This window comes from Passer domesticus, chromosome 2, assembly GCF_036417665.1.
Source record: "Passer domesticus isolate bPasDom1 chromosome 2, bPasDom1.hap1, whole genome shotgun sequence".
Lineage (NCBI taxonomy): Eukaryota > Metazoa > Chordata > Aves > Passeriformes > Passeridae > Passer > Passer domesticus.
In genome coordinates, this window is record NC_087475.1 from 8,096,468 (window position 1) to 8,123,823 (window position 27,356).

Below are 27,356 nucleotides of genomic sequence, written 5' to 3' on the forward strand. Positions count from 1 at the left end.
ATAAAAGAAGGTGTTGGGTCTGCAATGGCCCTGTGTGGTTCCTGAACCAGCAATCTGCACACGGACTTCTGGCTGGGGAATTCTTCCTCCCCAGACAAGAATCTGGGCCTGCCCCTCTTTGCTCAGGCACATTGCTCAGCGATGCCCAAAGAGGGCATTGCTGTGGCTCAGCTTGTGCTACACTCCTCTGCCTGAAAAGGGTCACACACCCCAACACTGCAAATAAATGTTACCAGTTTGTCTTTGTGCAGCAGCTGTGGAAACAAAAGAATACAAGCGAGATAAATTGCTGATTAAAGAATACCCATGAGATGAAGAAAGAAGTCAGTAGGAATTCACAAATCTGACAAAGTGCTCCAAATTCTGTGACAGAATTCTGGTTAATTCCCCGCTGTACACAACTGTTGGTATGATTAGAAATTGTTGATATGATTAGAAATGCTTTTATGACATCTTTAATTCAGTGTGAAAATGAGGGGAAGGGAAGCATTTCCCTGAAGGCTTCCCTGCTCCAGCACTGCAGCTAGCCCATCAAACAAAAAGTGAAACCAGTTGTGAACTAGCTGAAAATGAAAACCAAAACATTCTGGTGAGGGAATTACTCAGAATTTAGAAAATCTCTGTGTTAATGGGTGTGTTTATCCCCACTTCTTAAACTCTGGTCGATGCTGCACTGCTCCATGAAAAATGAAATTTACAATGCTGCTGATCAGACTAAAGCTGTGGAGTTTTGCAGTGGGGTAGCAAAAGGAGGAATGACAGATGGGAGAAAGAAGAATTTTTCCACAGACCCACAAAAGATCTTTTTTTTCCTGCTTCAGCCCCTTGGATGCTGCATCACACACTGTCCACAACACTCAGAAAACAACAGGTTGTGTGACAGTACTTTACATATAAATTAACATTCAAAATTAGGGAAAAAAATCCCATGATAATGATGTATCACAAAGTTGTAAAAACTCTCCTGGAGTGATGCTCTATCTCTTTTCCGTTGCAAATAAAGGTCAAGTATAAACATTTCATTTTAGTTTCTCCTGAGGTGACTGCTTTAATTACAGTCCTCACATCAGTGTCAGACTTCTCTTCATAGTGGTCACTCACTTTCCATCTTTCAACTTCTGTTTTCTGATTGTAAGAGATATTAACAGTAATGTTGGAATGGGCATCGTGTCACTCTTGAAAGACTCATCGAAGCAGTTAAATCCAGTTTGTGCTCCATACTTACAGGTACAAAAGAATGGTTGCTTAGGAAGAAATAATAGAAATTTTTAAAGAAAAAGGTTCTGTAGATTTTTATGAGAAAAAGATTCAGTTGGTCTCTCACGTTGAGGAAAGGATGTTACCTGATGAGGAACACTTCTTGTGATAAGAGAAGCATGGTGTGGCATTTTCATGTTATTCATTTAGTTGTGCACTTCTGGGTTAAATGAACAGCATGAGCAGAAATTCTCAGTGTGCCTACCAAATGCTCAGAAGATGTTGCAGAGACCATTTGTCAAAAAGTCTGTTTATAGGCCTAAAAGAGTATCTCGCCTATCTTTTGGAGAGGGGGCAATTCAAAATATTTTTCCTGTCTAGTTCATTCCTAGCTGAACTGTCCTCAGATAAACCATGTGGTGTCCATGTGAAAAGCATCTGTCTTGTAGGACTTGGACAAAGTTCAAAAAATTGATTTGACAGCCATATGGTCCTCTTCACCCACATGAACCTTGAAGAAGTTTGACTTCCTTCCAGCCTTAAGAGTAGAGTGAGGGAAGAAGGGAAACTGTTCTCAAAACTTGTCGGTGTTGTTCCTAAATGCGCTAGATGAGGACATTGTTTGAAAAAACAGCAAGAAATTCTGTGGATTTGTGAAGTACTGCAATTCCTCAGCTTTTCTGCATGCCTCTGCACACAGAGTGTTTGTCATGGCACTGGTGGGGCTTTGAGGGAGCCTGTTGTTCTCAAGCCCCATCCACCACACATCATGGCCAATTTCTCTTCAGCAGGGTTTGTAAACACCAGCGTTGTTATGGGTGCAGCTTCTTTTCCTAGGGATGAGCATCCTACAGCCTTCCAGCTCTGATCTCCCTTCAACCCCAAATTAAATCCCTCATGTGCTGGAGTGCCTGGTTTATGTTGGATACTCTGGGCTAGGCAGGAGCTTAATTAGCTAATAGTAAGCAGGAGGAATAATAACTGAGCTGTACTTCCCTTTCCCACAGTGGGCATTCCTTTGGCATTTCTTCTTCCTCTTCCTAAATTTTTGTAGGAATTAATATCTCTTTGAAAGCTCTTTTTCCTCATTCAGGGTTTACTGAAATTGGCTGAAAGAATCAAGGGGAACCAACAGGCAGAGGCAGAGGCAGAGGCAGAGCCAGACAATGGGATCATGTGAAACCAGTGTCATTAAGAAACCATGAGAAGTTTCAAAACTTCAAAATAGGGTAGTCTGAAGGGAGAAGGGTTGCCACTACACATTTGGAATGGAAAAAAGAAAAAAGAAACCAGAAAATTCTGATCAGTGTTATCAGAAACAATAGGAAAAAATTATTTAAGAGTAAACCACAGATTTTGAAACAAACAAGCAAGCATGATTTGAACAGAAACAAAGATATATTTCAGATCTTGTATCAATTGCTTTATCTGAGCTTTATAAAAATATCTTCTGAGAAAGGTTTAAATCTAAAAATATTTACAGGAAGAAAGTTTGCAATTTTGTAAAGCTAGGTTTTTTTCCCTTTTATGTGACTAAAGATTTTCTTTGTTCAGTCTAAAGAGGGATTTCAGACAGTAGCATGCAGACTGGTAGGATTTTGGAACCTTTAGTTATGTGCTTTCACTCCACTCTACCCTTTTTTAACTTTTTCCAGAAGTTTTTCTCAATTATCTGTTTTATTGCCAGTTACCTGCAAAAATAACCCCCATTGTCCAAAACAATCATTATTTCTCTTTAGATGAAATGGAACAGTAAGCAAATGCCAGTTTACATGGATGATTTGCAAGGGCTGAATTTTGGTAACTGCTGCTGCTGTTCCATCACGTCTCTGTGACAGGTCACCTCAGAACACAATGCAGATTAACTGCATGCCATGCTGTATTTTATGTAGCCCTGCAGCCCTTCTGAGAGATTACATTAAAATATGTTGGATAAATGTGAAGGAACTCCTACTAGGACTTCTGCAGCAGTAGCGATATTTTGGCTGGAAGGTTCACAGCAGCAATAATGTTTGAGCAATAGCTGTGTCTTTGTAGCCAGGATGGTATAAGGCAGTAAGCAAGCCAGAACTTGTAAAGAGGGTAATATCTTTTATTAGATCTGAAAACAGGCTTGTATGCATCAAAGCTTGTCTGTTTTTACTAGACATATCAGTTGGTCTACTGAAACAATATTTAAGTAGATGTTTTATCATCCAGAGGCAACCTGCTTTTTTTCAGCACACTGGTTCTTTTCCATTTATTTTTTTCTATACCATTATTTTGGGAAGGTAAGTGTAATTCAGAATCTAAATATGTGGAAATAACATCAAAGGACAAAAGCTAAAGTTTATGCTGTAAACAGAGGATTATTTCTGTGATTTGACTTTTTTGAATATCAAGCAAAATGCCCTTTAGAAGTTCAATTGACTTGTCACTACTTCTGTAGTTTGCACTGCTCTCAGTTACAAATTGGGACCAAATGGACAAATCTGATATCTACAAGTTAATTTTCTTTTTGAAATCTAAACTACTAGTTCTGGAGTTCATCTGCTTTTAAATTTATTGCTGGTTATTTCCTAGGTTAAAATGAGAATCAAATATCATATCATAACATCCCTTTAATTATCTGCTTTTTCCTTGTGTTTGTACTTTTGGATGCACATGTAGTAAGACATGGTTAGACGTTCTTCTGTTTTTTTAAATCTGTAACAGAAAATCTTAACATATTTAACAGAAATATAAAACAAAATAAAAATTGACAAAACAGTGTATTTTAATTTCCAGAGACAAGGTAATCCTTTACTTTCTGAAATGACAGGAAAAAATCTAAAGTCACCCATGTTTTGTGCTCTTTTTTTTCCGTCTGAATAAGATGGACAAAATGGCCAACAGTTCTTAAGGATTTTATGACTACACATCAATACAAAAGCCTAATTCCTTATTCTTCTCAGGTGGAGAATCCAACTGAAGTCCACAGATTAATGCCTCTAATAGTATTAATTTCACCAAGTAATAGTAGACTTTGAAGTTTTCCTTGAACCTTAATTCGAGGAATGTTATGAGTATCAAAACCATATGGCTGAAAGACTGCGGCCGACTGCACAGCTCCAGCCTCTACTTAGTGGGCTAAATCCATCATAAGTCTGGCTCTGTTTCAAAGGAGAGTGAGGGTCCTAACATGGCAAATAATACTCATTTCAGCTGGATCCATCTCGCTGCCTTGTAGCACCTACAAATGGGGCAGCTTGTCAGAGGTGGCTCCCTGGCATCCCTGGGCAGGCCGTGGGGAAAGGCAGCACTCCCTGAGCACAGCTTGCCCCATTCCACCTTTGTCCTCCACAGCTGCTTTCCTTTCCCCAGTAGCTGCAGAGAAAAAGTGAATGGCTACATAACTTTCAGCCTGGTGAAATGAAATTTGGGTTCTCAGCAAGCGGGGTGTCTGCCCAGAAGTGAGTTTTGCAGCTGCAAGCAAGATGAGCAGTGGCTCATGTAGCCAGGAAGAGCCCTGTGTTTGTGGGGCCAGGTTTTGGTGCCAAGGGCTACAGGGGTGGCTTCTGTGAGGAGCTGCTGGAAGCTTCCCCTGTGTCCTGTGGACTCAAAACCAGCTCTGAGACAGAGCCCATGAGCAACAGTGGGAGCACCTCTGGCATAACTTAGTTAAGAGAGGGAAAAAACCCTGCAGCTCAACAGCAGCCAAAGGGAGGAGTGAGGAGATGTGAGAGCAACAGCCCTGCAGACACCAGTGCAGAGAGAGGGGCAGGAGCTGCTCCAGGGGCTGGAGCCCAGATTCCCCTGCAGCCCACGGAGGGCATGGGGATGCAGAGATCCACCTGCATGGATGACCCCATGGAGGGCACAGGGATGTAAAGATCCACCTGCAGCCCATGGAGGACACGGGGATGCAGAGATCCACCTGCATGGATGACCCCATGGAGGACACGGGGATGCAGAGATCCACCTGCATGGATGACCCCATGGAGGACACGGGGATGCAGAGATCCACCTGCAGCCCCTGGAGGATCCCATGTTGGAACAAGTGGATACCCAGAGAAGGATGAGACCCCTGCACTGGAGCAGGCTCCTGGCAGGAGCTGTGACCCCATAGAGACAGGAGTCCATGCTGGAGCAGGTTTGCTGGCAGGACTTGTGACCCTATGAGGGGCCCATGTTGGAGCAGACTGTTCCCAAAGGACTGCACCCCGAGGGAGGGTCTCACACTGGAGCAATTAATGAAGAACTGCAGCCTGTGGGAAGAACACAAGTTGGAGCAGGGGAGAGTTTGAGAAGTCCTCCCTTGGAGGAGGAAGAAGTGGTAGAGAAATGTGCAGTGAACTGACTGCAGTCCCCATTTCCCATCCCTCTGCACTGCTGGGGGAGAGGATCAGGAGTGAAGCTGAGCCCAGGAAGAAGGGAGGGCTGGGGGGAAAGTGCTTTTTTAATCTCTGGGTTTATTTCTCATTACCCTACTCTGATTTGACTGGTGATAAATTAATTTCCTGAAATTGAGCTTGTTTTGCCCGTGACAGTAACTGGTGAGTGACCTCTCCCTGTCCTCATCTCACACATGAACCTTGTGGTGTATTTTCTCTGCCCTGAGAGTGAGGAGGGGAGTGACAGCGTGGCTTTGGTGGGCACCTGGCACCCAGGCAGGGTGAGCCCACCACAGTTTCCCTCATAGCACACAGACAGCTGAGGGTCACAAAGTGCCTGGGCCACAGGACAGAAACGTGCTGCCCACAGCATCAGAGGTGCTCAGGGGGCAGATGGAACGACTGCTGCCCGTAGTGCCTTCATGGCAACCACTTATCTGTTTCACCAGACATAGATGAGGTGCCACAGCAGCCAGTGAGAGAGAAAGATGGGGTGAGAAAAGAGATGTGATAATGAGAGTCTGACCACAAACAATTCTTTCCAGGAATGGTTTCTTTAACTTACCCTAAACAATGGGCTGCACTGTCCAAGTATTACCTACACAGTACTTGAAAACCCTCATTCTAATAGCAAACAGCTGTTTGACTGAACCACAGTCATGCCCTTTGCTCAGTGTTTGTGCACATTTGTGTGATTCCAGCTTTGGTCAGCTGTTCTTCTAGTTGATCTTCTGAGTGTCTGTCCTGCACAGGAAGATCTTCACTGCTCAACTTCACTATTGTTCATTTCCTTCCTTGAAAGGCTTAATTCATTTTATCAGGGAGTAGAAATTACAAGACAACCATTGCTTCATGTGTAGATTGAAAATTCTGTGTCCATATTGTTATTGAGAGCCACACATAAATTTATTCCTGAAAGAATTGCTTAAAAATTTTCATGGGGACTCTGGAAGTGCAGGGCTTATCACACTGCACACATTTTTCAGGTGTAGAATCTTGGAGTTGCCCTAAGCATGCTGAATTTAGATGCTGATGGTGCTTGCAAGAACAAATAAATTCCAGATTGGCTCTGTCTCATACGTGTGAAAAATTCCTCAAGATCATACCTGGGGTTTTTTTCAATTTCTACACGTGGCTGATCAGTTTTTGCATACCTTTAATAGTGTGCAAAGGTCATCCTTCAAAGTTGTACAGATGCCCTCAATGGCAAAATTTATTATCCAGTATTTTAAGTCATGCCAGTATATCTTACTATCTGGGAAAAGTACCTGATTAATTCAAAACCATCTGGAAAAGAGTTTTCTCAATCTCTATTTCTTTATTTTCTGGAAGGAATATTGTTTCCTAACTATTTAATCTCATAGTGAAAGACCAAAAAGAGAGATGAGAAATCGAAGATTGCTTTTGTGACACTACTGAAGTTAACTTGGAGCACTTTTACAAACTTCATGTTGTCTTCATATTATACAGAGGCAGCAGCAGAAGCAGATAAACAAGAAGGAAGGCATTGTTGCCTTCCTCATTTCCCTTTCTTGTGTTCATGCAAGACCATCTAAATTTCTGATTAAATAATATTTACACTTATATTGGCTGGACACAAAAATGTGAAGTAAGAAAAGTAAAAGTTGCTAGTTTTCAATGAATATTGTTTGGAATAGCTCCAATTTCATACACCAGGACATGACACGCTGAATTTTGAATGTGCTAGAAAGCTCTGTTATTCTTGCTAAATCCCCGATGAAAGAAAAATACAAGCTAAAAGTTGTAGCTTGTATAACATCTGAAGCTTAATAAATATTACAATTACTACATTACTGTTTCCCACATAGCTGTAATAGACCAGCATATTTCCCTCTCTTCTGACAGGTCTCTTGAGGAAGCTTCTCTCACTAAAACCTACTGGGGAGTAAAGGGAAAAGAATTACTTACCATTAAGTGCATTACTCAGATTCTATGAATACAAAATTTTAAAGCCTTGTACACAAAAAAAAAAAGTATTTTTCTTGCCTAAGTAAACACCACATACTCACTTAGGAAACAACTGCATATTAGTGTGGAAATACAATTTAAAACTCATAGCAAATGAAAGTGTATAATCAGCCTTGCAGCTTGTCACAAAGCACTCACTGCCTGATCAGCTCACCCAAGATGTGGAAAATTTCAAAGACAGGAAGCAACTTCTCCTCCCAGATTCTCACTGCACTAATTAGCTTTGACTTGCTATTCCTTCCATGGATGCAGAGAACTTCGACTTCACAGAGATCTCCAGCACTGCAAGATGAACTAAGCTGTAAATTCTGTTCCTTTGTACAGCAGAAATGGGTTATGTATTCCACACAGAAAAATTACAGTAAAAAGATCTAGCCTATGGTAATCAAAATGTGAGCTATCAGTGTCAATTGTATTAGAAGTATTAAATAAATATATAGAAGAGTTTAAGGCAGTGGTACAGCCACAGAACTGTTCACATAGGAATAAATGTGAAAAAACCCACACAGTCATCAGTGCCTCCCTTTCGTACATGTGTATGCAGTGTATTGTTAAATGATGGACATATTGTGCAGGCTTAATTAAAAACTAAGAAATTACTGTAAAGTATGGTATGGCTTTTCTAGCACCTTAACAAGGCATAGATATATTGATGGTGGGACATCAGATAAAGGCAGTGTGGGTTATTTTGCTGCAGCTATGAGGCTTGTAGGGAGAGGAAATAATTTTCTAACACGCCAGCTGTCAGAGTTGAAGAATTCAGAAAATATCTCAGACACACAAAGCCATTGTTCTGAAATAAAAGCAACAGATTTCAAAGATCTGGGGGTTGGACCGGATGATCTTTAAAGATCCCTTCCAACACAAACTATTCCATGATTCTTTGAGTCTGTAAGATAAAGATGAATGGAGGATGATGGCTCAGGGCTTAGATGGGTATGTACCAATTTGATTATTTGGGTTAGTTATAGTGCTTAATAGTGCAGGTGATGGGTCCCTGTGAAGAGTGGGGCTCCTCACTGCAGGACAGAGGAGGATGAATGAGATATGGGAAATTTCAGGCTTGCTCCCTTCTGGGTTAAAAAATAGAGAGACTTGTGCTCTATAACCTGTACAGCATGGAGAGGTTAGCAGTGGACAAGAGAGTTTATAAAATGTCAAAAATATATCTCTGAAAATCCTCTTATTTCTGGGATTGTGCAGAGTTATAAATGAATCCATAGCTACCAGGATCATCCTCAGAAGGTTTCCCCTGAGGGTCCAGACAGAAGGATTAGGATGAAATGACCCTTTTGAGAAACAACCGCTGACTGCCAAGTAGGTGTTTCTTCCCCTATGGGCATTTTGTGTGAATTCCTCCTGAGTCACAATGGTTATTTACGTGACTTTCTCTCAGCCGTGCACTGAGGAAACATGTCACATTCTTGGACACTCAGGGACAGGATCCAAGATTGTTCTGCTGCAGTTGGTATTTCCTCTGCAGTGCTGATGGGCAGGAATTGCTGAGCTCCACATTGGCTGGCTGGGTGCAGTCTGGATGTCACTGGTTTACTTTAGACTGTGACTTTTCTTCTGCTCACACACTGGGTGGGACTGAAGAATGGTTTGAAGGCAAGGATGGACAGCTCTGTCCACCTTACCAAGTAGAAGCTTCTCCTCTAAGGAATGTTAGAACTTTATGATTTTCTGCATAGACTAGAAGGCAAGGTATGCAACAGTCAAAAGGCCTCACTCTGAGTGTCTCTTTAAAATAAAACTTATTACTTTAAAGAGCTATTTCTGCTTGAGAGTGAAAGTTAAAACCACCAGCTTCACTCCTGCTGTATTTTTGTCAGTGGTAAAACTTATGAGAACATTATGAAAACATGAAAGAAGTAACATGAAAAAAGTTCACCTTCTCAATAAGAAATGAGATAATGCAGGAGAAAAGCTCATAGTAACTAATGCTGAGGGTAAATATTTCTAATGCAACCAGCAAGAAGGTTTGTTGCATTTTTCTTCATCCTGGAAAATTCATTCCAAGATCATAAAAGGAAATGCAGCAGGTTTTGGCTTTTTATTAACAAAAGCATTAAAAATGCTTTTGTGATGGACTTGCAGGTGACAAAATGGCCTTTCTTAAAATGTAAAAACTCAAAATGTTGAGTATTAGGGAGGAACTGAAGAACAAACAAACAAACATAGCATGCCTCTATATGCTGGAGCAGGACTCTGAGAAGCTTGGTTTAAAAGTGGATGAACATTTGAAAGATCTAAGAAGTCTTAACCGATGGGATCTGGCTTGGAAAGGGGAATAGTATTATGAAAATATAAATGTTTAATATTTTATGCTGTGTTAGGAGTGCATTCCAGTTTAAACAAAAATTCAAATGGTCTTCAACAAATGCGCAGAAAACAGATAATGAAATAATAGTTATAATTTTTAAAATAAATTCTCTGGATTCATTAACTGCATCTAGGAAGGATGTGTATACATGGTTGTTTCTCATCCTTAAAGGCCAGTTTAAAATGTTACATTGGGAAAGAAAGGGTTCATTTTTTTTCTTCTCTGTTGACAAGGAGGATATGGTATCAAGAACATTGTCTAAGACCTAGAAAATTGGGTTTCTGAGAGTCTGACTGCTAAGATCATTCAGCCCCCAAAGCCCGTGGGAAGATTATTCAGCCATGAGTTGACTGTGTCATGTTTTCATATCTTATCTGTGAGGAGCCAGCTCCACTCATGAGCATTTGCAAAAACTGGAATGTGCTACAGGGATGCCAGAGTGACTCCTGACTCTGCAGGAGTTCTGCCACTGGGTTTTCCTGTCTCTGGTGTCAGGCTCAGGCTGGTGGAGAGCTGGTGGCATAAGGAACATATAATGTGGATAATGTTGGTGCTATTAATCCTCTTTTCATTGTAATCTAAACCCCATATTATTAGCTGACACGTGCTGAATGATTCCTAATCTGTTAATCTGACATGATTTAAAGGGATTATAAAAATAGTGTCTTGCTTTACAGGCCTTCATTTATGGAAATAAACTTTACCTAGTGCACAAAAATTGGGGTGGATAATTCCAGGTTTATTTCATACATCCCTGTTCTTAAAATTGATGTCTTTTAAAATATAATATTAAGATGCTGTGATTCTATAACATGTTGCATTTGGTGGTTTTACTGAATCACTGCAGTAAATATTGATTTAGGCAACTAAGTCTTCCAAGATAAAATTAGGTACTGAGGAACAAACTCTGCCTACAAAAACAAAGTCAGATTTATTTTAAAGTATAACTGTGTTTGTATTAAAGGTATAGAATGGTAGTTGTCTGATGCTTTATTTAATATTTTTATTCTGTTTGGAGCCTGGAAATGTCAGAGGTTTTTGTAGGAAGCTTAGCACTGCAATGATGGCTGAGCTAAGTCCCTGGCTCTTCAGGAGTCCAACTGCTTTGATCTGTCAGATGTGACTGCCTGGGTCCAGTCTGGAGGACAAAGCTTTGGGTTCTGCATCAGGACCATGCACCTTTCAAATCTATCAGCCATGTCCAGGACATACCTGGGAACACCACTGACACAAAACCAGGAGAAGATTGTAATAAACTTGTTCCAGAGGGGTTACTGTTCATCCACTGACACATGAATGAGTGAATGTTTTAAATTGTCATAGGTGAGCACTTAAACACCTTATTGGCCTTTGCTGAATAGTTTTATTAGTGACATTTTATACTCTCTGTTATGAGCAATATAAAGATGGGGTTTTTTCCTTTTGATAAAGGTCTTTTCTTCAAGAATAACCATCTTTAGCATATGTTAGAAATGGGGTGACAAGTTAGGATAAGAACCAACAATTCTCAGTTTCTGTATGTGGTGAAAAACTCCTAACAGGCATCTTTGCTTTTAGCCTACTTTTGTCTGCCTACAAAGAACTTTGCTTGTCAAGAATTGTAGGTACCTACTCTTCAAGTGGAAAGAATAGCTGGCCTCCAGCCTCCCACAGGGAGAGCTGAAAATTAAAAAGATCTTTTAGAGAACCTAAGAATGGCTTTAGCCCCTTCAGCAGCTGAATAAGGTTTTATAATAGAAGTGCAAACGCACGTGCTGCAACTCCCAGTGAAAAGCTGTCAAGATGCCACATTATTTGCAATCTAAACCTCAGCTTCTCCAGGCATTCTCCTGCACTTTATAAGTGACTCTGATGTACAAATAATTTCTGGCATAGCTCTTGATAATTCTTGACAAATATTTGAAAATTATAATCTCCCGTTACGAATGTGAATTAAATGGGTGTGCTGGGAGCTTTCCCCTCAGTGCACAGTGCACAGCAGAACGGGCAGGGGCTGTGTCAGGGAGCTGCAGAACTGTCAGCAGTGACCATCACCCACTGTAGGCAGGTGAGCACCTGGCTGCCTCGGCCTGGGTGAGTTCCTGGTGTGCTCGGGAGCTGCTGGAGGTGGGGACATTTGTAAATGCACATGGCAACAGCTCCTGCCAGTGCCAAAGGTGGCAACAGCTCCTGCCAGTGCCAATCCCCTCTGGGAGCAGCAACAGCTTCTGAGCTTCTTTGCTGCCCAGAAGAAAGAGTCACTCCTTGGGACACATAGATTTGTACTTCCAAGGCAGCATCAGACACTGGATGTGAGTGCAGCTCATGGAGCTGTGAGTCCCTCCCAGAGTGCTGTGAAAGCCACTACACAAAAACCACACTTGTCTTTCCAAGGAGATCTCATCACCCAATTCTTCCGGCATATTCTCCTCTTCCTCCATTCCTGCTGGCTTCTCTTTGCACTTGCTTCTCTTCTCTTCTCTTCTCTTCTCTTCTCTTCTCTTCTCTTCTCTTCTCTTCTCTTCTCTTCTCTTCTCTTCTCTTCTCTTCTCTTCTCTTCTCTTCTCTTCTCTCCTCTCCTCTCCTCTCCTCTCCTCTCCTCTCCTCTCCTCTCCTCTCCTCTCCTCTCCTCTCCTCTCCTCTCCTCTCCTCTCCTCTCCCTTCTCTGACACAATTACCTCTCTGTGTTCATGATAACTTTATCTCCCATTCTGCCCCTTGCCCCTTCCTTGCATCCCTCTGCCTCTACTCCATGTGTTTCACTGGGAGATGCCTTTTCTCTCTTTGGGTTCCCTTTCTCCACTCCAGCTGCCCTGGACCTTTAGTTCCTGATGTTCTCCTGTCCCCCCCCGTGCCAAAAGCAGGGCAGTGCTGGAAAGCTGTGCCTGTTAGAGAGGAAAGGGACAGTTTTCTTTCAGAATGCTGTGTTTTCAGGACTGAGGCATTTAAAACATCTATGTTATATAGTCAGGAGTACATCTAACCCCATTGCATGCTCCTACCTTGTCTTCTGTCCTGACAGTTTGACCTGGGCAAAATTTCCATTTACCCACATTGTGTCATCCCATGTGTTCTCTGCCTGGTCCATCTGCACTCTCCCTGGGCATGTGCACGTGCAGCCACAAGTTGAGGGAGCATAACCCAATTTCCTGCTTGTCCACCCCAGGGAGACGAGAGGAGAAACTGTGACCAGAGTGACTGCACAGAGGATTCAGTCAATCCCAGCCTCACAGGCCGTCCCACTCCTCCCCTGTTCCAGGAACTCTCCAGCTGGCTTTGTGTTTACTTCTGCCTTCCCTGTGACATCTTCTTACAGTCTCAGTTCCTCTGTTGCATGCTGGAGAGAATGTTATCTGCAGTTCTTTTTTTTCTTCTTCTGATGGGCTGGGCACGCCTTGGCTCCTTCAGAGCTCCCATCCTGCCAAGGCAATGAAAGATGATGCATTCATTGCTTCCCCTTGTTCATGCCATCCTTAACAACAACAACAAAATCCTTTCCATCCCAGCCTGGCTCCTCTGTGCAGTTCTCAGCTGACTTATTAGTAGGCCTGTGTTTGTCATTTATGAGATTGACTGCACAAAAACTGTAGGTGTAAATTTAATAAAAATACATCTGTAAACATTACAGCACTCAGCACCATGGTTTTTATAAAATGTGAAGTAAAGCTGGTTGTCCATATTGAGTTTTGGGTGGTAGCTAGCAGGGCTTTATTTCAAGGTTATGTTCCTTGATCCGTTTCCAAGTGAGACACTAAAGAAAAATACCCATGAAATCTCTGAAATTTCCTTTCTCTTCTGAAAGGAAGAGAAGCTGCATCTCAGACTGGTGTGGTGCCTTACTGTAACACACAAGCAGGATTTTTCAGAGCTAGATGAAAGCATGATAAATTGGTGACAGGAAGGGTCAGTCAGTTGCAGGGGGGAAAAAAACCACAAAGTTTGCCCTCCTGGCAGCATTCATGGACTGGATGACATTCCTGCTGCATGACAAATGTGCAGGCATCATCTTCCCAAGCTGGAAGGAGATACAGCAAGAATGTGGGAGAAGCCAGAGGAAGCCAAGAGCTTGATGGAAGGATTTAGGAAATTAACTCCTTCTTTAGGAAAGGAACTAGGCTAGTGATAGAGATCCATAAGGAGAGTGGTGGTGAGGGAACCAAAGATGCAAAACATGTCAGGCATGCTGAGGGGAGGCAGGACAGCAAGACATGGGATGCAGGCCCCCTAAAAGACTTGTGTAAGTTGGTCTCTAAAGGCTTACATGGCCTTTTACAACTCTTTAACATAGCCACTGCTGAATCCTCATTGCTCAAGTCTCCATGCTCTTGGTTTTGTCCTCTTTCTCTCTTTTCTGGGCTGTCTTTGATGCTTTGGTGTTAGAGGAGGAAAGCAGCCCAGTTTATAGCTTCCACCTTGCAGTATTGCTGCCCAACTTCTTTACTCCTCCACCAGTGCTGACAGCCTGTGTTGTCAGTAGCCAGAGGTGCCACTTCTGGCACAATAATGGTGAACAACTGTAGTTGTGTGACCGAAAAATGAGGTTTCAGGAGCCTTTGTTCCATGCACTCTTGAGAATCTCTGCATGGCCTCCTGACCTCCCTGCATTTAGTTGAGTTGTGGGGTTAGACACCACATAAAATAGAATAAAACATCCCAGCTCCCAAGAAGTAGAGCCTGAGGAGGAGTGTACAGCAGCTGTAAAGAGTGCTGAAGATGCTTCAGCTGCATTTGAGCCTATGCTATTCCACAGCATATAATGGATAAGTGGGAAGGCAGCTCACAGTGGCTATGGAGTCATCATTAAAGCAAGGCTTGCAAGTTCAGCTCGTGTACATCTCTAAACAAGGGAGGGCAGCAGCTTTTTTGGTAGCTGAGTTCAGCTGTCTCACACATCCTTGTCTCACCCCTCCTCCCACTCCTGCATCCTGAGAAAGCCAGAGCTGTGCTCCTCCAGAGGAAGCTGGGAAAGGAGGGAAGTTGATCATTAGGCTTTCTAGATTCCTTATTGTCAGAGCCTCCAGAATCTGCCTTGGGCAGCAGTCCCTCCCAAGCAGCCTTTCTCCAAAATGTCTTGGGAAAGATTCAGATATGGAAGCAAAGCTATGGGCATGCATGGAAATACACCAGGTTATGCCATCTGCACTGCAGGATCCCTCAGGATGAGTTTGGCAATTTCAGAATCATGGCTGTCCTTCACAAAGCAAGCCTGGAAAAGTTTTATCAATTTTGTCTATGTCTTCCCTGAGAGGCTCAGTTCACTGTGGCAAGGCCAGTGTGTGATGTTCCCTATGGCTCTGAAAGAGCCCAGCATGCACATGCTTCTACTTTCAATCTGATGTAAATTCTGGAAAATGTCTACCCAAGTGATAGGCAACTGAAAATTAAGTTATAATGGACAGTTTCAGGCAATCATCATGTAAATGTCTATACTACTTGGCGTATATCTATAAACAACATTTACATTGTAAGCTAACTGAATCAAAGTGCCTACTGGAAAAAAGCTTGGAAACAGGCAAGAAGCTCCTGAGATCTGCACCAAGCTGGACTAGTGGAACAACAGAAGATTTTCTTAAGCTTATTGGCAACTGACCCTAAAATAAAAAGCTACAATCAATAGATTTTAACAATTTGCAGACCACAATAGAAAAATAAGCAAAACTTTCATGGCTATGTGCTCGATTTCCTTGTTTACCACAAGGCTGTATCTTGAACAGTCACATTTCTGCTCTATTTTTAGGTAACATTCATGGAGAGGAACCACAAGATCCAGAGCTCCTATGAGCTGTGCGTTTCCCAGGGAGACCTCAGGAAGCAGCTGATGTCTTGTTTGCTCTTCCAAAGGCGGTGGCTCTGAGCTCCCTCTTTCCTGCCACAGCCTTCTGAGACAGGCATTTCTTCCTCACACCCCCTGGGATGTGTCAGGGGCATCCCCACAGATGGACAGTGCTGCCAACACTGACTCTGTGCCACACAATCCCAAAACCCACCTGCAAGAGCTGCTGGATGAAGCAGAAATTGGATGCTGCAAACTAAGCCCAAAGTTTAATCATTCCTGAGGTAATGTACATAAGAAGGAAATGAAACTCCTCTCTAGAAGAGTGATATATTTGCTCATTTTCTGAGGAACTAAATACTGTGAAAAGGAAAACAGAGTCTGTAGAGTGTTTTAGGTGGTTTTTGTGCAGCTCAGATGGTAAAGCCTTGCTTTTACTAACTATAGACATAATGATAGAAACCATCCCTTGGTGCAAGACTGAACTTAAAATGGAAGAGCTGATATGAATCTACCATAAAATTCAGTCATTCTGAAAATGAAAGCAAAACCCATGAAGGATTTACATGAGTCCTTAAAGGGACATTAGCTTCAAGAAAAATCCACTTTGCTTTGTTGGCAAGCATTTCAGGAGCAGGAGGATTTAGTGCTGAGGAAGCACACACAGACTGTAGAGGGGTTTGGAACCTCCCCACGTCCTCTCAGGGGCTCCTGGATGAAGATGATGGTTCAGGACCACAGGGGAGGTTCAGCTCTCATCACCCTGTTAAGAGAAATAATCTGGAAATAGCTGCTGGGGTGCTTATATTGCATAGCTATCACAAATAAATTGATTTAGCAAACACTGCTTTCCCCTTTCCCCCTAAATGTGTTCATGGATCCTGTGCAGCACTTACAGATGTAAGGCAGAGCAGCTGTTTCCCTCATAATTTTCCATTTTCAGTCACATTTGACAAAACTGTGGCTTTTCTCTCCTCTTGGAAAGACTAATGTCTGATGTCTGCTCAAATTTACTGAGTAAATAAAACATCGGTGGTGCCCCTGTGTACATTTAGGAGTGTAAAAAGTGGCAAAATAGGTTTGTATGGGCTGCTGTAGACAAAGAGCAGTCATTCCCATGGCATCCAGCTCTGTGCTGCCTAAAGGCAGCCAAAGGGCCTCTCTCTGAAAAGCAGCACATTTACCATTGGACAGGTGAATCTCCCTCCTTGTAGCTTTTATTCCATTTGCCCCCTTCAAAGGTAGACCAAAGATGATGATTTGCTAATAAGATTAGATTATAAATTTAACCTGTTAAATAAAATCTGTACACATAAAATATGATGGTTATAATTATGAAATATAATTTAGTATCATTATTGTCAATATGTGAAAATGGAGCTGGAATAATTTCTAGTATGATCAGCAGCAGAGAACCCATGTCTCAATGCTGAGTCTTTATAATGAAGATAAATTGCATTTAGACACTTTCATGGATGCTTCAGCCTAGTAAAGGCTGTTGTTTTTTTCTCTTTGAAATAATAAATTTCTGTTTGTACCTCTTACCTCTAAACTGAGTAAATATGACATGGATGTCCATGAAACCTCAGGAATTACATAACAGTCAAAATTCAATAACTACAGATTTGCATTTGTTAAGTTCTTTTTGCATTGAGGTTTATCATTTAATGTGACCTCCTGGTGATCTCAAAATAATTCACAGCTTTTAGGGGCTCCAATAGGGCATCAAAGCGACACATTCCAGTGAGATGAAGAAAAACCACCTGACAATAAAATAAAACAACCACTGTGCTACTAGAAAAATGCTACCAACTACAACTAAATTTAGTATGATGTATGTAGATACATACAGATACGTACATGTAGATATTTTTGCAATTTTTGCAAAAATATGAGCAGCCCCTACCTATTTTCATATATTTATTTGTAACATTTTTATAACTGGCATAGACCCACAGATATATTTTCCCTTTCCTTGTGGTGCTGTAGCTTGTCTGGCTTTGCACCTGACAAGCTGAAAGCATCTACATTCTAACCTTGTCCAGAAAGAAGATTGTACCAATTTATCTCAATCTTTTCTAAATTGGAGTAGTTAAATTGATACGTTTGTGTGTGTGCAGCTGATGGTGTTGATCTACACTTCTCTTCCAATTAATCTCTCTGGCAGTTGCAGCAAATCCTGCCTACCAACCAGTCCCTGAGTGTGCTTGGGAGGGGTTCAAAGGCTGCAAGTAGAAAAGGGCTGGGCTGCAAACGAGCCAAAGCAGAAGTGAAGCTGAAGTCCCAAAGTGTTTTGCCTATTGCTCAGACCTCCTTTGCAGTGCCATGTCTCCCCGTGCCCCACATTAGGAGGTTTGTCACCAGGGACTGTCTGAAACCTGTTTGATAGACCACATTTTCTAGTGCTGTTGAAATACACTGCCCTTTCCAGAGGTGCAGTGCAGAAATAACTATTTGTCCTTATACACTTAGTCATGCTCACCTTTCTCCTTAGGATTTAATTTCACCAACATTTCAGCATATGGGTTCTGATGCTCCCATCCCTTGTAAGGGGTTCCTCCCACCTCCCACCACCAGCATCTTGTCCCTGTCCCTGGGTTCCCTGATTCACCATGCTAGTGTAAATATTTGTGCTGTTCCTCCAGGAAAAAAAGAAAAAAAAGAAAAAGAAAAAAAAAAAGTAACAAAGTTGCCTTTAACCATATTTACTTTTCCATGTGGATATAGAACCAATTTTGCCAGAGAGAGGAGGTGGCAGGATGGATGAGAGTGATGGCTGGGAGCAAGGGGAGAGGAGGACACCACCTTTCAGTATTTGTGCTGATTTGGAGCATTTGTCAAGCTGCACACCCTTCAGTTCAGCCTTTTATTTCACAGGATGATGTCTCCTCCTAAGGAATTCTTTGCTTATATTTGTCACGTTGACTAAGAAAATCTAGCAGTGCCTCACCCTGGGAGCTGTGCCTGCCTGGAGCTGTCTCTCCCTGCCTGGGGTGCCACACAGGAGTCCTGGCTGCTGGGGATCAACCTTCAATTAGTGTCAGATATTCAGTGATACCAGATGGGCACAAAGACTTTGCTGTGGCCTGTCTGAAAGAGAGGAGTAAACCCAAAGCTTATTTGTGCTTACCTGGGCCTGTAATTAAACCACTAGGACACTCAAGTCTTAATCCAATTGAAAGTTCTTTGATTACAGCATTTAAAATTGTGCCTTCATTACAAACTCAGCAGGCCCAATTATTTTGCAATTATGAACATTAATAAGTGGTATAGGAAAATCAGGACAGCCTGGAGGATTTGAGGATGGCAACTGCTCCTGAGAAGGATGTGGATGTGTTGCTCAGGAGTGATCAGAAGCTGCTGCCAGGCAACGAGGGACCTGAGAGGAACCTCCTGGGATGAGGGGCAGGATCTAGATCATCTCACCTTCCAGAGGGAGATGAGACTTGCAAGGGCCTCCCAGCACTGCAGAGAGCAGCCCCAGGGAAGCAGAGAGAGGTCCTTTTTTCCTCGGGGCTGCCAGACAACCAAGCGCTGGCAAATGACTTTGGTTAAAGCTCTTTCAAGCTGTCTTTATCACATACATAGCTGCGAGATAAATTGGGACATCTCATTTAGCAAGAGAAAGGACCCAGCCCTGACCTTGTGTTGGACTCTTTGGATCAGGGAAGAGAAGTTGTGCTGGTCATGAAAGTGATCGTGACAAAAGAAGCTTTTCTAACTCAGCATGGTCTTTGCTCCCACACTTGTCTTTTTGTTGAAGCTTTATTTGAGAATCCCAGGATATGATTTAGGCTTGATTTAACTAAGCTCTGGCTCTTGAATGTAGTTTTCTCACAAGCTGCTGTGCTGGTCCATTGTTGGAGGAACAAGAAACAGGAGATGAAAAGAGGCCACAGACCAGTGACCACTTCAAACTACAGAAAATAATCAAACTAATCTCTTGTAAAAATGCCAAGAATTAAAAGATGGTAATAAAGAAACAGTTATTTGAAAATATTATGGATTATTCATAAATTACTATTAAGGGCACTAAGAAAACTACAATCCATTTTGGTTGAGACAGCTCTGGTGATCACTGCTACTTCCCTGCTCACCTGCTGGCTCTATGTGTGCCATTTTGGAGGCAGGTGAACTTTGAGGTGACAGCCTAGGCAAGGATTGAAGGTGTCTGTCCTCTGCAGGCTCTGAGGAAAAAGAGGCAGTCTCAGGGCAGAGCAGGTAACAGTCCCAGGGTTTTGAACTCTACCTGTTATCCCTGCCTTAGAGAAGAAGGCTACCCATGTGTCCTGGGGTGACTTTATGATGCTTGCATCCCCATTCTTCTGTTTAGCCTAGAAATAAGTTAACATTAACAAGAGGGACTTCTCTCCCTAAGTGAATTGAAGAAAGACTATTATAGAGGTAGTAAACTGACTGAAAATTTTAGGTTTTGTCTCTTTACATTGTCAGTGGGAAATAAAAGGTTGCAGGGGGAGGAGAAGTGTTCTGAAGGTTTTGTTCTGTTTTTTATTACTCTTTCTTTTAGTTCTGTTAATAAACTTTTCTTTATACCCTTTCAAAATTTTGAGCCTGCTTTAACTTCCTCCTAATCCCATCTCACAGCAGGAAATGAGTAAGTACATTCTAGTGAGTACACTGGTGTTTGGCCAGCACTGAACCCACCACACCATGCTTGATGGAAGCACATCTAACACATTAACAAGCAGCATTTCAAATGAAATGCTCTCATGTTTTAGCAGCTGGGAAGCACAAGTTCAAGGTAAATATAAAGTTACTGGAGTTGAACAGGTTACTTCTCATCACCCAAGGTAAAGTAGCTTGTTCTGAGCAAGCTTCAACTGCACGGTATTGAGCCTTGACAGAAAATTTCTCCATAAGGTTCAGCCAGGGCAGTCCCTGCCCTTTCCCATCCTGGTGGCCTCATCTTTGTCTGCCTGCCCTCCCCACCAGCGTTCCTGAGATACTGATGTGAGCCACACCAGGGAGACAAAAGGAGAGAAAGAAAATCCTTTCTTCTGAAGGGTGAGTTTAACTGGCTCCCAGAGAACTCCCTGTGCCAGCGAGGAGGAGGAGGAGGAGGAAGGGTGGGAACAGGTGCTGGGCACAGCAGAGGGGGAGTTTTCAGCTGCACAGAGTGGTTAGACAGGCTCTTGCTGTAATGTCAAACCACACCTGGAGTTGCACCAGCGCGGAGCCGGGCGCTGTGAGAGTGTGGGACAGGTGACATGGCCTTCTGCCACTGCTCCACTTTACTGTCACACTGTATGAGCAATGGCCTTCCCATCCAAGGCTGGCATTCCCTGCAGCCTTCAAGGAAGTGCTCAGCTACCAGGTGAGCCCCGTTAGCTGCAGGGGTGGCCCTGGAGAGCTGAGACCTCTGTGTGTTGGACAGACAGCACCTGGGCTCTTGCCAAACACAGCCAGGGATGTCAGATGAGAATTACACAAATATGAAGCACACACTGAGCACAATGCCTGTGCAGTGCTGTGATTGAAAAGGCTGGTGTGGAGGGACATTTTGGGACAAAACAGGTCTCTACAAACTTTAGATCTCTGCAGTATAGATAGCTGCAATGGCATGGCTGCCAAGGCTCCCTTTGGAGTCAAGAGGAGCAAGCCCTTTTAGGATGCAGCTCCTCCCATCCTGGTGTACATACACACAACTAGAGGTGATAAATACTTCTCTGATATTTTGTAAAGGCTAAGTTCTCCATGGGCAACTATTTTTAAATGAGAATGTCATGCCCTATGAGGGCTTGCTTTTTCCACATGACACTGCAGAGATCCTTTGGTGGCTTGCAGGAGTGCACACTTGGCCAAAAGAATCCCACCATTTCTCTCCCAGGACCAGAAGGATGAGGAAATGTGAGTAACATATTTCTCCATGTCTGCAGAATCATAAACAATTCCCTTCGCAAAGCAATAACTAAAAATTGCATCAGACTCTGGGGGAAAGGTAGTGATGAAAGAAGGAACTGCATTCCATTCTCCAAAAACCAAAAAAGCTTTCAAAAGAAGAAGAAAACTACAACAAATTCAGCTTTGTTCTGGACTGGGGCAGATATTTCTATGCAGTGTGATGCTGACCACACAGCTGCCTCTTTGCAGCTAAGCCTTGACACCTGTAATGCGGTCTGTTTTGGTTTCTCTTGCCATTAGCATCTTCAGATGTATTCTTTTGTTTAACAAAATGTTATTCGTCCCCCTCTAAAGCCAAAGGTAGATGCTACTAGAATTTTTTCCTGCACATCAGTCTGCCTTTAGGGCTGTGTGAACCCTCAAGGCAATAATTGCTCAGAAAAGGACTGCACTGTTCAGTGTGGATGCCCAGGCAGCTGGTACAGAATTTTGCCAGCTGTGAGGAACTGCCAACACACCTCCATCTCCTGGGGGTACAGAGAGGCAGAGCTGCCTCTCTGCTGCCAGAAGAAACCCCCTGTGCAGACACAGTCACACTGCAAGACTGGCAGCTCCCCTTCCCTCCAGGGGCTGCATCTCTGCTGTGGCAGTGAGGAACAAAGGAACAAAGGCTGGTCCCCTTACCTGCAGCAGGGGTGTTTTGTCAATGGAGGGCACAGGTTGGACTTTTGAGCAGCAGAAGTGGTACCTGTCGTGCTTGACCTTGATGTCTGAGCATTTTATTTCTTTCAGCAAAAGTTTTTCGCTGCTGATTTCGACTCACTCATGCTGGGGCTGCTGGTGATGGGCTCTTTAGCATATTAATGGGAATAAATGCTGCTCAGCAAGTCACACTTCATCACAGATTGCTAAACTTCCCTTGCATTATCTTACTAAATAATATGCAAATTACATTTATTCTTAATATGTCTGAGATACTCATGGAAGTGTAAAATAGATGTTTAACAACAAGTTCTTCTCTCTCCTTAAAATTTGGCTTAATTTGCTGTTTTATTTAAATAAGGGGTCACAACTGGCCATTGAATAACCACATTTACTTGGTTTTGTAAAGACCATGTCCTCCTGTAACATCTTTGAAAGGAGGCAAGCATACACTGACAGATCCTTTCTCTTTAAGAAAAAAGAATATCCCTTTGCCTCCGCTTCTGCTTGGGATGAGAAAACATAAAAAGCAATGCTGTCATTTAAACCAGGCTGCTAATACCTGATCCTGCAAGGGTTAAATGGTGTCACTGCAGTTTCACTTCCTCTCAGACAGAGAACTACACTGTATGAAATAATTTGTTTATATTCCTTTCCTGTTCCAGACAGAGTTAGCAAGCACATTAATATGACTACTGCATCAAACACTTGCATTCCTTTCACACAAAGCAATTTAAAATGATTTTTTTTGAGCAGGCTTTCTTTTGTTGACCTCTTCTTTAAATGAAAGTGATCCTCAGAAAATTTTGCATTAGGTAAGTAATTGGCCTGGATAAAAGCCTTTGGCCTCTAGAAGGATTTTCAAATGTTTGGAGTGATAAACTCCATGTTTAGGGACCAGTAATTCAGCAGACTGTTGTGATTCTGTAAGTGGCAGATACAATAGATGTGCAAGTTCAGGTACGCATTTCAAGAGAATTCCTCTTGGCTGCTATTAATGCAAAGTAAAAGGCTTTTTTAAGGAAGTTTTATGAAATCTATGAGCCTGTTGGATCATAGATAAATGACTGCTAAAAGAAAAGCTCATTGACAGCAGCATATAAATTCAGTATGAAGCACCTAAATAGGGACAAGGTGGGGACAAGAGGGAAAATCCAAGGCTAATTCCAAACTCTGGTGTGCCATGCTCAGCCTTCCTGCTCAGGCTGTACTCTTTACTCAGCTGCACAAGAAATGGTGACAAGATTAATGTCAAGCTACCAGAACTTTTTTTAGGTTACTATAAGGAATGAAAGCAGGACAGAAGAGTCTGACAGAAAGGTATGGGAAGGGAAAAGAGATGTGAGGAACAGAAAGAAGGATTTATTCTACTAGACTTTTTCTCCTCTGTAGTCTTCTTTGGGCAGCTTAGTCTTGCTCCAGGGACAGCTGTACAAGCTGTAATTTGACACAAATCCTTTTGCCTGACACTTTTATATTCCCTGCCACCTTATTTCCTCTAGTCAAAGCAAGCAGGAAACATGTCTGAAAGGACTATATGTGTATTTAAATGGTGCAGATGATGATCCTATGGAGAAAATGGCCTTATTCCTTGACTCCACTACTCTTCTCCTTTGCCATGGTAGGTCATTCCCATGTGCCCTTTCAATGCTGCTCCTCTCCCACATTTTTTCCTCTGCCTGCCTTAAAATTAAATCAGACAGCAGCCTGGCCCAGGACAGCAGGCTGCCACTCCATTTTTTTCTGGCAGGAACTTCAGTGGAGGGTGGGAATTAACTGTGTGGCAGGACTGGAAAAGGCATTTCAGGTAGAACAGAGGCATTGCACCAAAAATTTCTTGCAATGAAGAAACACTTGAGTATTCTTAATTTCAAGGAAACTGCTGGTAGCTTTCATGGGTTGTTTGCCAAAGATTTATTATGCATGTGTATTTAAATAAAGGCCATGATATTTGCTTAGCAGCAGGAGGGCATTAGTGTGTGACAATGATGCCCTGCATCCATTCCTTGGGATCTGGCCAAAGCAACCTTCCCATGCAATGTATGAAAAAGAAGTCCCCTGAGTTGGCTTCTCTTAAACATGTCAACCAAAACTTTCCTCTGCAGTTTTCTATAATGCTGTTACTCACCCTCATGCTCATTTTCTTTATTAATTTGTAACAATCTGCCATTCATGTGAAGGATCTTGGCCTCTGAGGCTGAGGTAGGTAGGAACAGAGAGTCCTATTGGAGTTCTAGAGTCTCCTAATCAGACGTGGCATGAGCTTGGTTCTTCCATCCAGGAAGCTGCCTCCATGCTCCATAGGCACAGACTAAAACTGCTGAAGGAAGGAAGGAAGAGGTGTAAATATTAAAGTCCATTTCACATGATGATTCAATGGGTGAGAGAAACTCTGGGAACCCTGCAGAGGAGAAAACAGAGACATGGAGGACTGATGAGTTACACTTAGTATTTGAAAGACATATAAACAAATCCTAGTTAAGTCCCTCTGATAAGTGAATCACTGCCACCAGTTTTAAAATGTCAAATGATCCTAACGTTCAAAATGATTGCTGAGATGGCAGTTCTTTTCTAAATCTCTCTTTTCAGTTACTCCATATCTCACCTTTGGAAGTGAAATTTTTCCATTAGCCTTGACTTGGAAATGAAAAATTGTGCACTTTGAAAACTCAATTCCAAACAATGCTACCCAGCATAAAGTAGACTCTGTTCTTCTGAAAAATGTGTGGCTGCCTGACATTTTCTAGCAAAGCTGCTGGCTCTATAATATTCAGTCTTACAATTCTGACAGGCTGGAAAAAATGTGCAAGGAGAAATACTTCACAGCTATTAGGGCTTAGGAAAAATTTCTCTCTATTTGGCAAAAGTTGTTTTTCATTTTTTATGTTCAGGAAAAAAAGGAATTACAGGTGACACAGGTACTCTTAAAGAGTTTTGAAACCATTCTTTCAGCTACAAATCTCTATCTGATTTTATTAAAGGGATTACTGGGACACATCATGCAGCTGCTGTACAGGTACAACAATACAAGTCTTGTGTTCTGCATGAGCAGAATTACCATGCAGCCTGCAGCTCACCTGACCCACCAGCTGGTTACCTGGGCTGGGGTTTGTGCCACTGGAGCCAGGGAAGGCAAACACTCGGGGTGTGGTGGGACAGGAGCACAGCCCAGGCAGAATTAATTGCAGGCCTTGTGGTGAACAATGCTCCAGAGAATGTGCTCTCCGTGGCCTGGATAAGAGAGCTCCAAATGGAATTTTAAAGAGTAAGGATTTTCTAAGCTCCATGATATTTGGATGAAGGAGAGGAAGTGCTCTGGTTCCATGCCTCTGCAGTGATGGTGACTCCACAGCCTGACAGTTTTCCTGCACACACAGCTCGAGGTCAGCAGCTGGACTGTGGCTGCCAGGAGAGCAGAACATTTGTAAGAGAGCAGGTACCCTGGAGCAGGGATTGTCTCCCTGTGCCCTGCAGGCTCACTGAGCTGGGTAAGGTGAGGGTGAGAAATCACTCCCTGCTCTGCTGAACCTGATCAAAGTATTTCCAAATAATGGCTTGATAAAAACAGGGGGGCTGAGAGAGACACTAAAGGCTGATGGGGGTCCCCTTTTAAAAATCAGGAGTCATTGCTCTCACAGCAGAGGGGTGTCTTTAAATTACATTTTACACAAATCCCTTTTACAAATGGCTAAGGACAAGCAAAGGACCAGATCCCACCTAGGCAGCAACCTCCCTGTGGCACAGATCCATTTCATTTCTGCAAAGTGCTTAAGTACATGCTTAACTTTAACCACCTGAACTGTCCCACTGGAGCCACGGAGATGACTCATGAACTAAAGTTAGGCCCCTGCCTGTGTATCCTGCTGACTGTGGGCTTCTGCAGTGTCTACTGCCAGATGTTTGGGAGAGGAAATGAAAGAAACTCTGTAGTGGACAGTTAAGGGAGTAATTAACTAACAGAGGAAACTTTGTCCGGCTTCCAAATATCTGAAAAGTGATCTAACGTGACAGTTGATATTTTGGTAATCCAGACATAGGTTTAAACAATTTTTAGTCATATTCACGTCTTGATCTTTTATGTTTAGTCTCCTGGATTCTTCTCTAATGCTCCAGTCTGTCCACCTTGGGCTTTATCAACTTTCAGTGATTTTATCCTAATTTAAATATGCATTAATATTCTTCATTAAATACAAAATTGCAGGGTAAGAAAAAAGAAAAATGCTATGCTCAATGGATGCAATGCTTCACTATAGAAAGGCCACAGTAGGAGATGGTGGGGTTTCCAGCATACCTCTACTTTTGCAATCCATACACTTGTTTCCTTTTCTTTTTTCTTTTCCAGCATACTCATCTTTCACTTGGATTATCTTCCAAAAGCTCTCTATGAGAGCATGGCACAATCTCTGCACAAATAGTGCTGGGATAGAGTTAACAGGAGACTTCAGCCTGAAAATCTCACAACAATTTCCTATGCCACAAGCAGCACCCATCACAATCAGGTCATTCACTGGGATTATACAACCCTGCACAATGCCCCACTGGGGCAGCTCCCACAGCCAGAGCCCAGTGTTAAAGGCAACCCTTCCCACAAATCCCACACAGCAGGATCCCTCTGGTGTATTCCCCCTAGGACAGATCAGGCAACCATCACTTGCAGGACCTCTTGCATTTTGTGAAATGTTGTTTTTCTAGCCCTGGGTTATGTGGAGGTTCAGACAAAAGTGTTGCAGACTTGGACAGGCTGTCACAACCTGAGAGACAGTGAGAGATTTATTAGGGGAATCTCCTTTGCCTCAAACACAGCTTTCTTTGAGGCCTGGCCCTCAACTTCTTCCTGGTGCCACCTCCAAGGGCTTTAATTCCCCAAGTGACAGCAATAAAATAAAACCCACCATGTGTGTGTCAACATCTTTGTCACCATGTGGACTTATCCCTTTGCTTCCTGGAATTTCCCTGGACTGTCCATACACAAATGACCATCTCAGATCCTCCCTGAGCTGTTTCCACTGGGCCACGCTGGCTGAGCTGCTGTTCCATTTGCTGGCAGCTCCTTGCAGAGGTCAATCCCAGCTGGGTCTCACACTTCTTTAAAAGCAGGCTGCTCCAGCACAGGCCTGACAGGCTAGAAGGAGACTGAGCAGGAAACCTTGTCTTGCTAATGCATGGGGGAGTGACT

At 42.7% G+C, this 27,356-nt stretch overlaps 1 long non-coding RNA gene across 3 annotated transcripts in view; it reads right to left on the reverse strand.

Annotated features, from left to right (window-relative positions):
- Positions 1 to 5,146: 5,146 nt before the first annotated feature.
- The window catches only part of LOC135293314 (uncharacterized), a 44,317-nt gene continuing 22,107 nt past the window's right edge, over positions 5,147 to 27,356 (reverse strand). For 2 of the 3 annotated variants that reach the window (XR_010355401.1, XR_010355399.1), the window contains exons 4-5: positions 24,309 to 24,581; positions 5,147 to 13,261 (exon numbers count right to left, since the gene is read on the reverse strand). This is a non-coding gene — a long non-coding RNA (uncharacterized LOC135293314). The remainder of the gene's footprint in view (positions 13,262 to 24,308; positions 24,582 to 27,356) is intronic. The other variant, XR_010355400.1, reaches the window with a different exon arrangement.